The sequence below is a fragment of the Hordeum vulgare genome, chromosome 6H (assembly GCF_904849725.1).
Source record: "Hordeum vulgare subsp. vulgare chromosome 6H, MorexV3_pseudomolecules_assembly, whole genome shotgun sequence".
NCBI lineage: Eukaryota > Viridiplantae > Streptophyta > Magnoliopsida > Poales > Poaceae > Hordeum > Hordeum vulgare.
In genome coordinates this window covers 261,145,185-261,159,693 of record NC_058523.1, presented here as the reverse complement: position 1 = coordinate 261,159,693, position 14,509 = coordinate 261,145,185, and positions in this window count along the sequence as shown.

The following is a 14,509-nucleotide window of genomic DNA, read 5'->3' as shown; positions in this document are numbered from 1 at the left end:
TCTTCTTGTTCTTTCTTTTCATTTTTCCTATTTCTTCTCCTCTTCTCCTCTATTGGAGCTAAATTAGCTAACTATGTTTTTTTGGAGCTAAATGGGCTAATTATGTCATTGTTGGGGAAATTAAGGCAAGGAGAATATGAAAGAGGAGAAGAGAAACTTACCGTAGTGGTCATCAAGGAGGAGAACACGTGGAGAAGGGTCGTGCAATGCCGCTCGGGATTTCTTCTCCAGAATAGATATTTTGCAATGTCTCAGTTAGCATGATGATACTCAATTATTAATACTACTTTATAACGAAAATCACCGTGCCAATCGAAGAGAAGACAGTCATCGGCGGAGGGACTTGACCGCTCTTCTCGCACAGACCCTGAAGAGTGGGTCGTATTAGTTAGCAATGAAACAGACATTACACACATGATTTGGCTAATGTGAAAAAAAAACTTACCACAAAAAGCTCGTACAGGGCCCGTTGATGCGCCTCATTCTGGGACCTCTCCTCCTCAATCAATCGTGCCGTGGTCTGGTCCCTCTCATGAAGAGCAGCCTGGTTTGCCAATCTCTCTTTCTGAAGAGCAGCCTGGCTTGCCAATCTCTCTTTCTTAAGAGCAGCCTGGTTTGCCAATCTCTCTTTCTGAAGAGGAGCCTGAAACACCATTCCACGTTACAACAGTAATGATCTATGGTGACACACATAATGAAATGGATGAAAGTCTTCTTAGTCCAAGAAGTCACTCGATGTACGGCCGCACTTCTGTTAGGTTGTTGAAGATACATAACAAAATGTTTCACCATTCTTCGACATCCAACGTTATTGGTTTCGAAGCACCGGCTGGTGCGAGCTTCCCTTTGAATAGGCTGAGGTTGGACCCACCTTTTTAGGGTCTGCATCATTGTGCCGAGGCTTCGGATTATGCAAATGATGATTTTTGGCTTCGTAGTGTGCTGTCACAAAGTTTGCCACCTCCTCAGTAATGAATGCCTCAACCATCGATGCTTCAATTCTACGCTTATTTTTACATTTACCTCGAAGGGCCTTCTGCATCCTCTCAGTTGCATAGCACCAACGATCTTGCATGGGCCCACCCAATCTTGCCTCGGTCGGTAGATGTAAAATCAAATGTTGCATTGGATTAAAGAAGCCTGGTGGAAAGATCTTCTCTAACTTGCACAACAACTCCGGTGCAAACTCCTCCATGTCTTCTACCACGCGAGGCGACAATTCTTTCGCACAAAGAACATGGAAGAAATAGCTCAACTCCGCTAGTACTAGCCCTTCATCCTCCGGAATAAAGTCACGTAACATCACCGGCATTACCCGCTCTAGCCATATGTGCCAATCATGACTCTTGAGACCAAAGATTTTAAATTTTTCAAGACTCGCTCCCCTCTTTAGATTCGTTGCATACCCATCGGGGAACATCAAGTGCATTTTGACCCACAAGATAATTTCCCTCATAGCTGGCCTTCCAAGATTGAACCAGGCCTTTGGCTTCGACCACTTCTGCTTTCCTTTGCCTTCTCGCATGTTTTGTAACGGTTTATGACATAGTGTCTCTTGATCGACTCTAGCCTTAGTATTATCCTTTGTCTTCCCATCTATGTCGAACAATATACCAAAAATAGCCTCTCCGATATTCTTTTCAGTGTGCATCATGTCGATATTGTGTGGAAGAAGGAGGTCTTTGAAGTAAGGAAGATCCCAGAAGCATGGCTTGTGAGTCCAGGCGTGTTTTGAATTATACCCCTTGAAATACCCTGGACGCTCTGGATCAGGCTCGAGGCGTTTAACTGATCCAGGATCTATTGGCCTGTGAACGCAGGTGGTGCCAAGTTTTTGACAACTTTACCTTTGGTAAAGTTCTTCTTGTCTTTTCTGAACTGATGGTCAAGATCCAGGAACTGTCTATGCAAGTCAAAGCAAGAATACTTCCGACCCTCCTGCAATCAATGAAAATGAAGAGCTGCCTTGCATTGGGGGCACGGGAACCTTCCATGCACACACACCATCCAGAGAATAGTGCATACGCTGGCAAGTCATGCATAGAGTACATGTACCACACATGCATTTTGAAGTTTTCTTTTCCAGCGGCATCGTATGTCTTGACCCCATTTTCCCAAGCTTCTTCCAATTCATACTTAAGCGGTTGCAGGTACACATTCATATTCTTCCACGGATAATTGGGCCTTGGAATTATCAACGTCAGAAATATGTTCTTTCTTTGCATAATCTGCCCGGGGGGAGATTGAGTGGAATGACAAATACAGGCCAACAACTGTATTGGGTTGCCGTCATGCCGAAGGGATTAAAACCATCCGTGGCGGCGCAGACTCGAGGATTCCTTGGATCTGCCGCTTTATCCTGATGCAATCCATTGAAATGTTTCCACGCTTCCCCATCCGATGTGTGTACCATCATCTTATTCCCATCCGCATCTAGTTCGGTTCTTTTGCCCAATTTGTGCCATGTCATCTGTCTGGCTGTCTCTTCGACCATGAAAAGATGTTCAAGTCTTGGTATGATTGGCATATACCGAAGCACACTAACTGCGATTTTGGTCTGCCTCTTTTCACCCATACTGTTGTCTACCACAAGATACCTGCAAGACTCGCAATTGGGACAATAGTCCAAGTGTGCATACTCCTTCCTAAATAAGACACATCCTTTCTCACATGCATCTATCTTCTCATAGGGCATCTTAAGTACACGAAGTATTTTTTCCGACTGGTACATGTTTGCAGGCATGACATGGCCTTTGGGTAGGAAGCGTCCAAATAGTGTCATCATCGCGTCGTAGCATTCTCTTCCCAAGTTGAACTGAGCCTTTGGAGCCATTACTTGTGCAATTGCGTCCAGCTGATAGAGCTCAGTGTGCTCATGGAGAGAATGTTTTGAAGACTCCAACATTTCATAAAAGGCCTTTGCAGATTCCTCCATCTCATCTTCCGAATCCCGAACATCATCAAAGTCTTGCACCATGTCTTCGATCCCGGTACCATGCTCGTCCGTGCGACGACGGACCACCTCACCTCTTGTGCGTTGCATAGACTCACCATGAAATGTCCACACCGCATAATTAGGCTTAAAACCCATCCTCTGCAGGTGTTTAATCATTACAGCCTCTGTCGTCTTTTTATAGTTGTCGCATCCAGGACAGGGGCAATTGTTTCTTTCCTGGCCATTTGCAAATGCGGCTTTCACAAATTCCTTTGTTTTTACAAACCATTATTTCGTCATCTCTTTCTGACTAGGGTGACCGGTATACATCCACGCACAATCACTCATCCTGCATAGCTACTAAAGACAGAATAAATATATTTATATATTCATCGATTAATCAGGTTCGCCATTTTTATTACGTCCACGCAACCTACACGCCAATAGGTAAAGATAGGTCCTAATCCCACCCGAGTATGTGTAGATTGGGTTCGTTTTCCCATGCTCCGCTCTAGATCCAACGCAAAATTTCGGCGGCACCTCCCCGCTGTTCTCCTGATACACGTCTCCGTAATAAACAGAGAGGATGTGCATCCGGAGAACAACAGGGAGGCACTAATGACATTCCGCATCGGATCCAGAGCACAGCATACGGGAAAACAAACCCAATCTACACATACTCGGGTTGTCCATGGATAATGTTGGACAATTCAAAAGGATGGCGGTTATAAATATGCAAATACATGCATATTTATAGATGTCTCCCTTTCGATCGGGAGATACATACTGGTCACGCATACTGATAAATTAATTTAATTACCTAAATCTAGAAAGTTTCATCCGAAAACGGAGCCACGGTAAATGAAGGGGCGGGGAGGAGATGAAATTTGTACTGACCCACAAATGCAGGGGCGGAGCTCGTACAACGCACGGGCAGGTCATCGCACAGCAGACCTCACAGCGACGAGACAACTATCACATGTAAATCCTCCCGATCAACGCAAATATTCTAATTATGTCATTTTAGAGGAAAACAAGTTAAGAATATAATATTAATGAGCTAACCAAGGTTTTTATGCCATTTTGTAGCTAAATTGGCTAATTATCTCATTGTTGGGGAAAATAACGTCAGGAGAATAAGATAGAGGAGAAGAAAGAGGAGGAGGAGAAGAAGAAGAAGAAATCAAGAAGAAGGAGAAGGAGGAGGAGGAGAAGAAGGAGGAGGTATTTTTCTTCTCTTCTTCTTCTTCTTCTTCTTCTTCTTTCTTTTCATTTTTCCTATTTCTTCTCCTCTTCTCCTTTTGTTGGAGCTAAATTATCTAATTATGTCTTTTTGGAGCTATATGGACTAATTTTGTCATTTTAGAGGAAAACAAGCTAAGAATATAATATTCATGAGCTAACCAAGGTTCTTATGCCATTTTGGACTTATTATGGCATTTTGGAGCTAAATGGGTTAATTATGTCTTCTTTTGTTCTTCTCTTCTTCTCTTCTTCTCCTTCTTTTTTTTCTTCTCCTCCTCCTCTTCTTCTTCTTCTTCTCCTCCTCCTCCTCTCCTCTTCTCCTCCTCCTCTTGTTCTACTTCTTCCTCTTCTTTCTATTAAGCTAACTAACTAACTAACCTAACTAACCAAGCTAACTAAACCTATCGCTAAACCTATACAACTCTAAACAGCAAAAAATAAGAAAAACATAATCAACCACTAAGTAACTAAAATAGAATCTAGCTACCACTAATTAACAAAACATAATCTACCACTAAACTACCTACTAAATCTACTAATTAACTACCTAAATCTACTAACTAACTAAACTACCAACTAACTAAAGATAATCTACCAACTAACTAAACTACCACTAAATCTACAAATTAACTAACCTACCAACTAAACTATATATACCACTAAATCTATTAATTAGCAAAAAATAAAAAAACACCTTGGTTAGTAGTGGGCAGCCGGGGTGGTGACAGTCGGGGCGGTGGGTGACCTGGCCGGAGCTGGTGGAGGAGGGGGTCGCGGGGAGGAGAGGGAACCAAGGCGGTGGTGGAGCTGGGCACGGAGAGGAGGGGCGGTGGTGGAGCAGGGGCACGGTGGTGGAGGAGGGGATCGCAGGGAGGAGGAGGGGGCGAGCTCTGGCGGCGGGTCACGGGGAGAAGGGCGAGCTCTGGTGGTAGGTCATGGGGAGGAGGAGGGGGTGAGCTCCAGCGGTGGCGCGGGGAGAGAGAAGGGGGCTGTGGTGAATCGTTATGGGGGAGAGAGAGAGGGTGGGGTGGGGGTTGACGACGTTAGGTCTAGTTGTCTCTTTGTCGTCTGCCCCCGATGGCAAAGTGGTAATAGGCTGACGGCAAAGTGTTGGACCGTTACGGGTTAGAGGGTGGTGTGGGTGGGTTCTTTGCCGTCTGCCTGCATGTGCTTTGCCGTCAGCTGGGAGACGGCAAAGTGTACACTTATGGCAAAGAGCATGTTTTCCATCAGCCTGCTCTTGCCGTCTGGTTTTGGGTAGCTCATGGCAAAGAGTGTCTTTGCCATCAGCCAGTAGACGGCAAAGAAGTAGCAGATCGAAAATTCTCTGATTCCAGTAGTGAAGAGTGCTTGTGAATTGGACTAAGCTGAATCTGCACGCAAACACAAAGGAGAAGATAAAGTAATATGGCTCTTTGAAAGCTAAACAGGTATGCATGCAAGAACCACTAAACATTGTAACCAATATCTTCTACCTTGACCCAAAGAAAAAGAAAACTATTTATACGGGAAAGCTCCCAACAAGCAAAAGAAGAAAGAAAAAAAATATTTTTGGGTTTTCTCAAAAGGACACAAAACAAGAAAACAAGAAAACAAAAATAAACTAGCATGGATAATACAGTGGCAAAGTGTAAACACCGGCTAACAAAGCGAAAGAATAAGCATGAATGTAAAGTCGGTGAGAACACGTACTCCCCCAAGCTTAGGCTTTTGGCCTAGCTTGGTCTACTCCCATGGTGGGAAATCACCAGCTCCAGGGTATTCCGGAGCAGACTGTGGATGAAACTGCTGTGTGAGCTCCTCTGGCTCCCACTGATAAACTGGCGTCTGGTACTCGACTGGCGGCTCGGGCACGGGCGCCTGTGGTTGGGCCAAGCCCCAATATGCGTAGATGTCCGAGGGCATAATAGTGTACGTGCCTGCATGAAGATCGAACAAAGAAGGAGCAGGCAAAGTAATAGTCTCTCGAGTACCCTGACTAAATACGAGGTTATAAATCATCCGTTTACTAGCATCTCTATCCAGAAAATCATGGTGAACCATGCTGTCATAATCCAGATATTTTTTGGGGAGAAGCATTTCTCCTTCCTCTCCCAATCTAATGGGTATCTCAAAGTGTCTGGCAAGACGGGTAGCATAGATACCTCCATAGACGACACCCTTGGAATGGTTGGTGTTCAACCACCGGGCTACTATAGCACCTAAGCTATAAGTCTTATCGTTATAAAGGCCTTCATGCAAAACTACAAGGTCTCGAGAACTAAGTGATCCAGCCTCCCCACGGCCAATCAAACATTTTCCCACAAATAATGAGAAGTACCTAAGCACAAGAAAATGTATGCTAGCAATTATAGCGCGAGACACTCCTCTCTCCTCTCCAACAGTAATAGTACCAATGAAATCCTCCAAGTCCCGTGGACGAGGGTCATGGATATCCCCAACATAAGGTAATGTGCATACATTGCAAAAATCATGTAGTGTCATGCACTGCGGAACATCGTATATCATGAACTCAACCATGGGAGGATTCTTCCTCGGATGAAAGTTGAAGCTTTGAACGAAAATATTGGTCAGGAGGAGGTATTGTGAGCACTTATCTTCAACGAACACAGTAAGTCCTGCGTTCTCCACCAAGTAATAAAAGTCTTCATGAAGTTTGGCGGCGCGCAAAAGTTCATCACTTGGCCACTCGCACGCTCGAACTTCTGTGACTCGAGGGACTACGTACTTTGGGTGGTTCTTCTCATCCTCCTTGGGGTTACGACTTGAAGAGCCTCTCAAGAACCTCCTCATCTTTTCCTTTTTCTAGCTCTGAAAAATTCTGAAATTTTAGAGACTTCCAAAGAAAAGTGAATAAAGATTAACTCGACTTGTAGCAACTACTCCTACTAGTGCCTAGAGACCGTATCACGCGCTAAAACTACTTGGGACCAGCTAAAATCAACCTTTCTAGCTCAAGAACAGGGTCACCAAGGTAGCAAGAATACGCGAAAGATAAAGCACTAGAGCAAAAACTAATTGGACCAATGGAGGAGTCACTTACCAAGGAGTAACTTCCCCAAAACGGTTCGGAGAATCGTGCTTTGAGCAAGGAGATCGAAAATCACAGCCAAATGAGCAAGAACATGGGTTTGAGCTGCGAAACAATTTTTTCTGGAGGTGGAAGAAGAGGCTGGGAGCTAGAATGAGTGTAGGGGGTCCCTGTGGGCCCCACAATCTTGCTCTCCGCCACCAGGGGGGTGGCGGTGGCACGGCTTGTGGCCCAGTGGTCTGGCCCCCAGGCCAGCTCTCAGGCCCAGTAATTTTCAAAAATTCCAGAAAAAACATACTAGATTTTCAGGACCATCGGAGAACTTTTATTTTTGAGGTATTTTTCTCCGGGACGCAAAAACAGAAAACAGGAAAAGCTAAACTAAATCTATCATTTTTCTTCTAAGCAACAGAAAATGAAAGCTTAAAACAGAGGTATGTGACTCTTTGATTCATCTAATTCTTGGTCATCGAAAGAAATCCGTCAATCGGGTTGATCAAGTCCTCATGACAAAATCTTCTCGAATCACAAGAGAGAATGAAGAATTTTCAGATAGCCGCTAAGTCACCTCGGTGGGGATATGTATCTCCCAACAAGCAAATCATATTTTATGTTGACACGAGGAATAGGGCATTCAAAGCTCCCAGTGAGAATCGATGAAGTCTTTTCGATAGCATTGATGCAATGTACTTGATATCGTTTCTTCGGAAAGTGCACGGTGTGCTCATTACCGTTGACATGGAAAGTAACATTGCCTTTGTTGCAATCTTTAACAGCCCCTGCAGTGTTTAAAAAGGGTCTTCCGAGGATGACAACCATGGCATCGTCCTCGGGAATATCCAAGATAACAAAGTCTGTTAATCTAGTAGTGTTAGCAACCACAACAGGCACATCCTCGCAAATGCCGATAGGGAAAGCAGTTGATTTGTCGGCCATTTGCAGAGAAATTTCAGTGGGTGTCAACTTATCCAATTCAAGTCTACGATAAAGGGAGAGCGGCATAACACTAACACCAGCTCCAAGGTGACATAAGGCAGTTCTTACGTAGTTTCCTTTAATGGAGCAAGGTATAGTGGGCACTCCGGGATCACCAAGTTTCTTAGGAGTTCTACCTTTGAAAGTGTAGTTGGCAAGCATGGTGGAGATCTCAAGATCCGGTATCTTCCATTTATTAGTCACGATATCTTTCATGTACTGGGCATACAAAGACATTTTGAGCATATCAGTTAACCGCATCTGCAGAAAGATGGGTCTTATCATCTCAACAAAGCGCTCAAAATCCTCATCATCCTTTTTCTTGGATGGCTTAGGAGGATAGGGCATAGATCTCTGAACCCATGGCTCCCTTTCTTTACCATGCTTCCTAGTAGTGAAGTCATTCTTATCGTATTTCTTAGGTTGTGGGTTATCAGGATTAACCGTAGGTTCAATCTCCACATCCTCATCATTGCTAGGTTGAGCATTATTGTGAACATCACTGTCCATATTGTCACCAGGTTCATGTTCATCACCAGATCGTGTTTCTGCATCAGACGCAAAAATATCATTAGGTTCTTCAGGTGTGACAGTATTTGGTGAACTGGCATGTAGGTTTCTATCATCCTTCTTCTTCTCCTTAGGATCACTTGGTGTATCAGCATTGATTCCTTGAAAATCTTGATCAATTCTCTTAGGATGACCTTCAGGATACGAAGGTTCCTGAGTCATTTTGCCTCCTCTAGTAATGACTCTGACAGACTTGTCATTTAATTCATTGAGCAAGTCATTCTGGGCTTTAAGTACTTGTTCTACCTGAGTAGTAATCATAGAGGCATGTTTACTCAGAAGCTTCAGATCATTGACATTTCTGTCTACACAAGCACTTAAATGGCTAAGCATACAAGTACTTTGTTCCAAATGTTTGCTAACGTAATCATTGAAACTCTGTTGTTTGGCAACAAAGTTGTCAAATTCATCAAAGCATAGGCTAGAAGGTTTATCAAAAGGAATATCACTCTCATCAAACCTACGCAGAGAATTCTCTTCTACTACCTGTATCGGGTTATCTAGACCATGGATCTCTTCGATAGGTGGTAGATTTTTGACATCTTCAGATCTAATGCCTTTCTCTTGCATAGATTTGTTGGCTTTTTGCATATCTTCGAGACTGAGGAATAAAATACCTCTTTTCATAGGAATTGGCTTAGGAGGTGGTTCGGGAATAGTCAAAGCATTATCGTTGATCAAGATGTTATTTAGTAGGGTCTCAGCTTGTTCTACAGTTCGTTCCCTAAAAACACAACCGACACAACTATCTAGATGGTCTCTAGAAGCATCGGTAAGTCCGTTATAGAGGATATCAAGTATCTCGTTCTTCTTAAGAGGGTGATCAGGCAAAGCATTTTGTAGCTAGACGAGCCTCCCCCAAGCTTGTGGGAGACTCTCTTCTTGGAGTTGAGCAAAGTTGTATATTTCCTGCAAGGCAGCTTGCTTCTTATGGGTAGGGAAATATTTCTCACAGAAGTAATAGACCATATCCTGGGGACTACTCACACATCCAGGAGCAAGAGAGGTGAACCAGGCTTTAGCGTCATCCTTTAGAGAGAAAGGAAACAACTTAAGGATATAGTAGTGGCGGATCTTCTCCTCATTAGTGAAAAGGGTGGCTATATCATGTAGTTTGGCAAGATGGGCTACGACCGTCTTAGACTCATAACCGTGAAAAGGATCAGCTTCGACTAGAGAGATTATCTCAGGATCGACAGATAATTCATAATCCTTATCAGTGATAAAGATAGGTGAAGTGGCAAACTTCTGGTCGTATTTCATCTTAGCTTTCAGAGATTTTTCCTTCCACTTGAGAAGTAATTTCTCAGCATCATAGGCATCCTTACACGCAAGAAAATCCTCAGCTATCTCTCCCTCCATAACGTAACCCTCAGGTATATCAGGCAATTCATATCTAGGAGAGTTAGATCTAGCAGGAGAAAAAGTAGGTTCTATTTCAATAGTATCGGCAGTTTCCGAAGCATCGCGAGCATTGGCAGTAACTCTAGCAATATGAGCATCAAGGAATATCCCTAGTGGAACATCAGGCAAAGTAGCATCTCTAGCAGTATCAAGAGCATCATCAGGCAAAATAGCATCTCTAGCAGTATCAAGCATAGCATCTCTAGCAATATCAGGCATAGCATCACGCATAGTATCATCAGGCATAGTATCAATCATAGCATCTCTAGCAGTAGCATCATAAGCATCATCAAGCACAGGCGACATATCAAGATTTCTAGCAGGAGGTGATGTCGCAAACTTACTCATAACTGAAGGTGAATCAAGTGCAGAGCTAGATGGCAATTCCTTACCTCCTCTCGTAGTTAAGGGCAAGACTTTGGTCTTCGGATCCTTCAGATTCTTCATAGTGATCAGGAGATATAAATCCCAAGTGACTCAGAGAATATTGCAATACCTCCCCGGCAACGGCGCTAGAAAAATGCTGATTCCGTGACAGCAGACCTTCCCCTGCAACGGCACCAGAAGAATGCTGCTAGCACTCCCCGTCAATCAGAACTAGAAGAATCTTGTTGACGGCCCACCAGCGCGTGGGATCGCAGCAGTTTTCGAGGGTAGAGTATTCGACCCAAATTCGTTGGTACGCGAGATAGGAGGTGAGAGGATACTCTCAAGTATTAGCAGCTGAATATGTCAGATTCAACCACACCTGAAAGATTAGTATCTACAAGCAATGTATCAGTAGCAAAGTAGTATGATAGAAACGGTGTTAGAAACGATCTGTTGACGACAGAGGATTCCTAACTGTCGTATCAATGGCGCCAAGTTGCCTCGTTGACGGAAATTGTCAGTTCCCGTCAACGACCAGCGAACCAAAATTGTAGCAGATAGCAGCAGTGTAATGAGCGATAGCCACGGCAAGGAACAAAAGTAGTGACAGCAGTAGCAAGTAGCAATAGTAGCAAGCGACAGTAGTAGCAACAGTAACAACAGAGCAAGACAAGTAACAACAGTAGCAAAAGTAGTAACAATAGAATAGCAAGACAAGTAACAACAGTAGCAACAGTAGTAACAACAGCAGTAGGACAAACTCGTAGGCAATGGGTCGGTGATTTGTTTGGATGATATTCAACATGCAACAGTTATAACACGGAGAGATATGTGGCTAGCTCCCGTTCGTCAATGTGATGTAGGCATGCATTTCGTGTGTCATCATACGTGGTTAGGGAAAAGAACTTGCATGAAATCTATTGTCCATCCCTCTTGTGGCAGCGGGGTCCAAAAGAAAACTACTGGATATTAAGGTTCTCCTTTTAATAAAGAACCGGACCAACGCATTAGCACTTGGTGAACACATGAACTCCTCAAACTATGGTCATCACCGGGAGTGGTTCCGATTATTGTCACTCCGGGGTTGCCGGATCATAACACATAGTAGGTAACTACAACTTGCAAGATCGGATCTAAAACACACATATATTGGTGACAACATAATAATTTCAGATCTGAAATCATGGCACTCGGGCCCTAGTGACAAGCATTAAGCATGGCAAAGTAGTAGCAACATCAATCTCAGAACATAGTGGATACTAGGGATCAATCCCCATCAAAACTAACTCGATTACCTGATAGATCTCATCCTACTCATCACCACGCAGCGAGCCTACGAATATATTACTCACGAAGGACGAAGAACTTCATGTAATTGGAGAGGGAAGAAGGTTGATGATGGTGATGGCGACGATTTCCCCTCTCCGGAGCCCAAGACGGACTCCAGATCTGCCCTCCAGATGAAGAACAGGTTGTGGCGGCGCCTCCGTATCGCAAACGCGACGAAATCTTCTCTTTTTTATTTTTTCTAGGACGAAAGTGAACTTATAGACCTAAAGTTGGGGCCGGTAGAGCTGTGTGGGCCCCACAAGCTTGCCCACCGCCACCAGGGGGTGGCGGAGGCAGGTCTTGTGGCCCACTGGCCCACCCCCTCAGGTGGAACTTGGCACAGATGTTTTTCATATTTTCCAAAAATGCTCCCCGTAAATTTTCAGGACGTTTGGAGAACTTTGATTTCTGCACAAAAATAACACCAAGGCAATTCTGCTGAAAACAGCGTCAGTCCAGGTTAGTTCCATTCAAATCATGCAAATTAGAGTCCAAAACAAGGGCAAAATAGTTTGGAAAAGTAGATACGATGGAGACGTATCAACATGTAGGAGAGGGGTTTTTAAAACCCATTCTGTTTGAGGTTTTCCTTTATTTCAGATTTATTAAATCTGATTGGCAATTATTTTTAGTTGCCCAAGTAGTCATTTTGGTATTTTGTTTATTTGGGGCATAATTCCCTTATGCTCACGGATATTTTATCTATATTTTTATGCCCTTAGTTTTTCCTAGGATTTTAGTTGCATGTGTTGTTGTTTTTAAAATAGAGAGGGCCACAGGTTTCCCTCCTTCTTCTCACTGGCGCTACCGCAGCCCAACTTCACCCAGGCCCATATCCCTTCGCTACAGCAGCCCATGCGCGTCCCTCTTCTACCTCGCGTCGACGCCATGGTGTACGAACCAGCCACAGCCTCCCGATCATCGTGACCTCAATCTTGCGGCTCCAGCTCACCCCCTTAGGGTGATATAATCACTCCTCTCCCTCCCCCCTACAGCTAGGGTTCCTCCTCTCCCTCCTCTTCTCCCTCCAGCACCGCCACAGAGTCCCTCGTCGTGCCCAACGCCATGAGCAGCTCCGGGTCGAGCTCGACGCCGGCATAGCGTTGATCTCCTCTCCTCTCCGTAGCTGCACGTACAAGAGGACCCAAGAGGGGTTCCATTTTTGGGTGGAGCCGAAGCTGGGAACTCCCTCCTCGACGTCCATGACGTGCGCTTCTTCCTCGACTCCGGCAACTCTTCCTGCAGCAGATCGACGCCGCCTCTGCTACCTTCTTCGATGTCGTCCTCCTCTCTCCTTCCCCCCTCGGTGAGCAGGGCTAGACCGCAACCCTTCCCTCTCTAGCGCGGCATGACCTCGAGCGTTCGTCGAGGTGCTCTGTTCAGAGCAGTGGAGAGAGCAGCGCAGCAGTAGAGTTGTAGTTGTGCCCCGTTGCTAGCTACGGCAATAGGTTGTTTTCGAGGCGGGAACGGATCCCGTGCTGATCCTGCTTCACCCCCCGTTGCGTGGTATGGCCGGTGGTAGCCGTGGTAGCCGACGCCGTCCTCCTCTGGTTCGGTTGCCAGCGTAGTGCTTCATAGCAGAGGAGTGGATCTTCAGAGATACATCCCTCCTTCTGCCAGTAGACGAAACGTAGCCCAGTGCTGGTTGTCTCTGCTTGTTACCTGGAGGTGTAGGGATCGAATCCCCGGTGATGTATCTCGCCCCTTTTTGATTTCTTTTCGGCAAAACCAGTAGCAACGCAGCAGAGCATTGTTAACTGTTTTAGATCCCTCTTTTGTCGACTAGAGTAGCCTAGCAGAGTGGTGATCAAGCGTTGTATCTAGCCACGGAGGCTTGGGTTCGAAGCCCCCTCAGGCCTCTATATTTTTTCCCTACCTTGCTTTTTTCCTTGCTGTGTACTTCTTATCTAGGTTGTGCTGCATATGTTTGGTTGCAGATCTATTCACCAGGGTTTTCTGGTGTGTCTTAATCAGGGTTTTGTAGTTTGTGTTAGTTGGGGTGTTGATGCTCATGTGAGTGGATGTAGGAGTGAACCCACTCTATTTGTGTGATTTCTACCATGTGTGTTAGTTTATGATGTGAGGGTGGAATGTGTAGGTGTGTGGACGGGATTCCCCCTCTCCACCTACCTTTGTGTAATCTCTGTTTAGATGGTTATCTTGGTGTGTGCATGGGTGCACTAGTAGTGCATGGTAGAATTACCATGTATAGGTGTCCTATGGTAGTGTAGCATCTGTAGGTTGTGATGTATGTGTTCTAGTGGATAAGAGGGCATGTGTAGATGGTGTGTGTGAGATGGCACTCATCCAAGTGGTGCTTGTGGTGCATGTGTGAGTGTGCACCATAAGATGACCATATGTGAGTGTGTGCATACTCTCTTGTTTGTGTAGGTGATGTTTTATGTTTGCTTGTCGTTTGTGATGGGGTGGTGATGTGCCAATGCACATAGTCATGAGGTCTACCCCTCATGTGCACGATTGATATTGTGGTCATGTGTATATGCTTATGTAGGTCTTGCTCTAGTGATTTTGCACATGTGATGTTGCACTATTCACTACTTAAGATTCTGTGGAGTTTTTCTTCTCTAGTTTGTGCTATTTTGTTCCAAGTAAGTGCATATGTTTTATATATGTTTTTGGGGTAGAAAGAT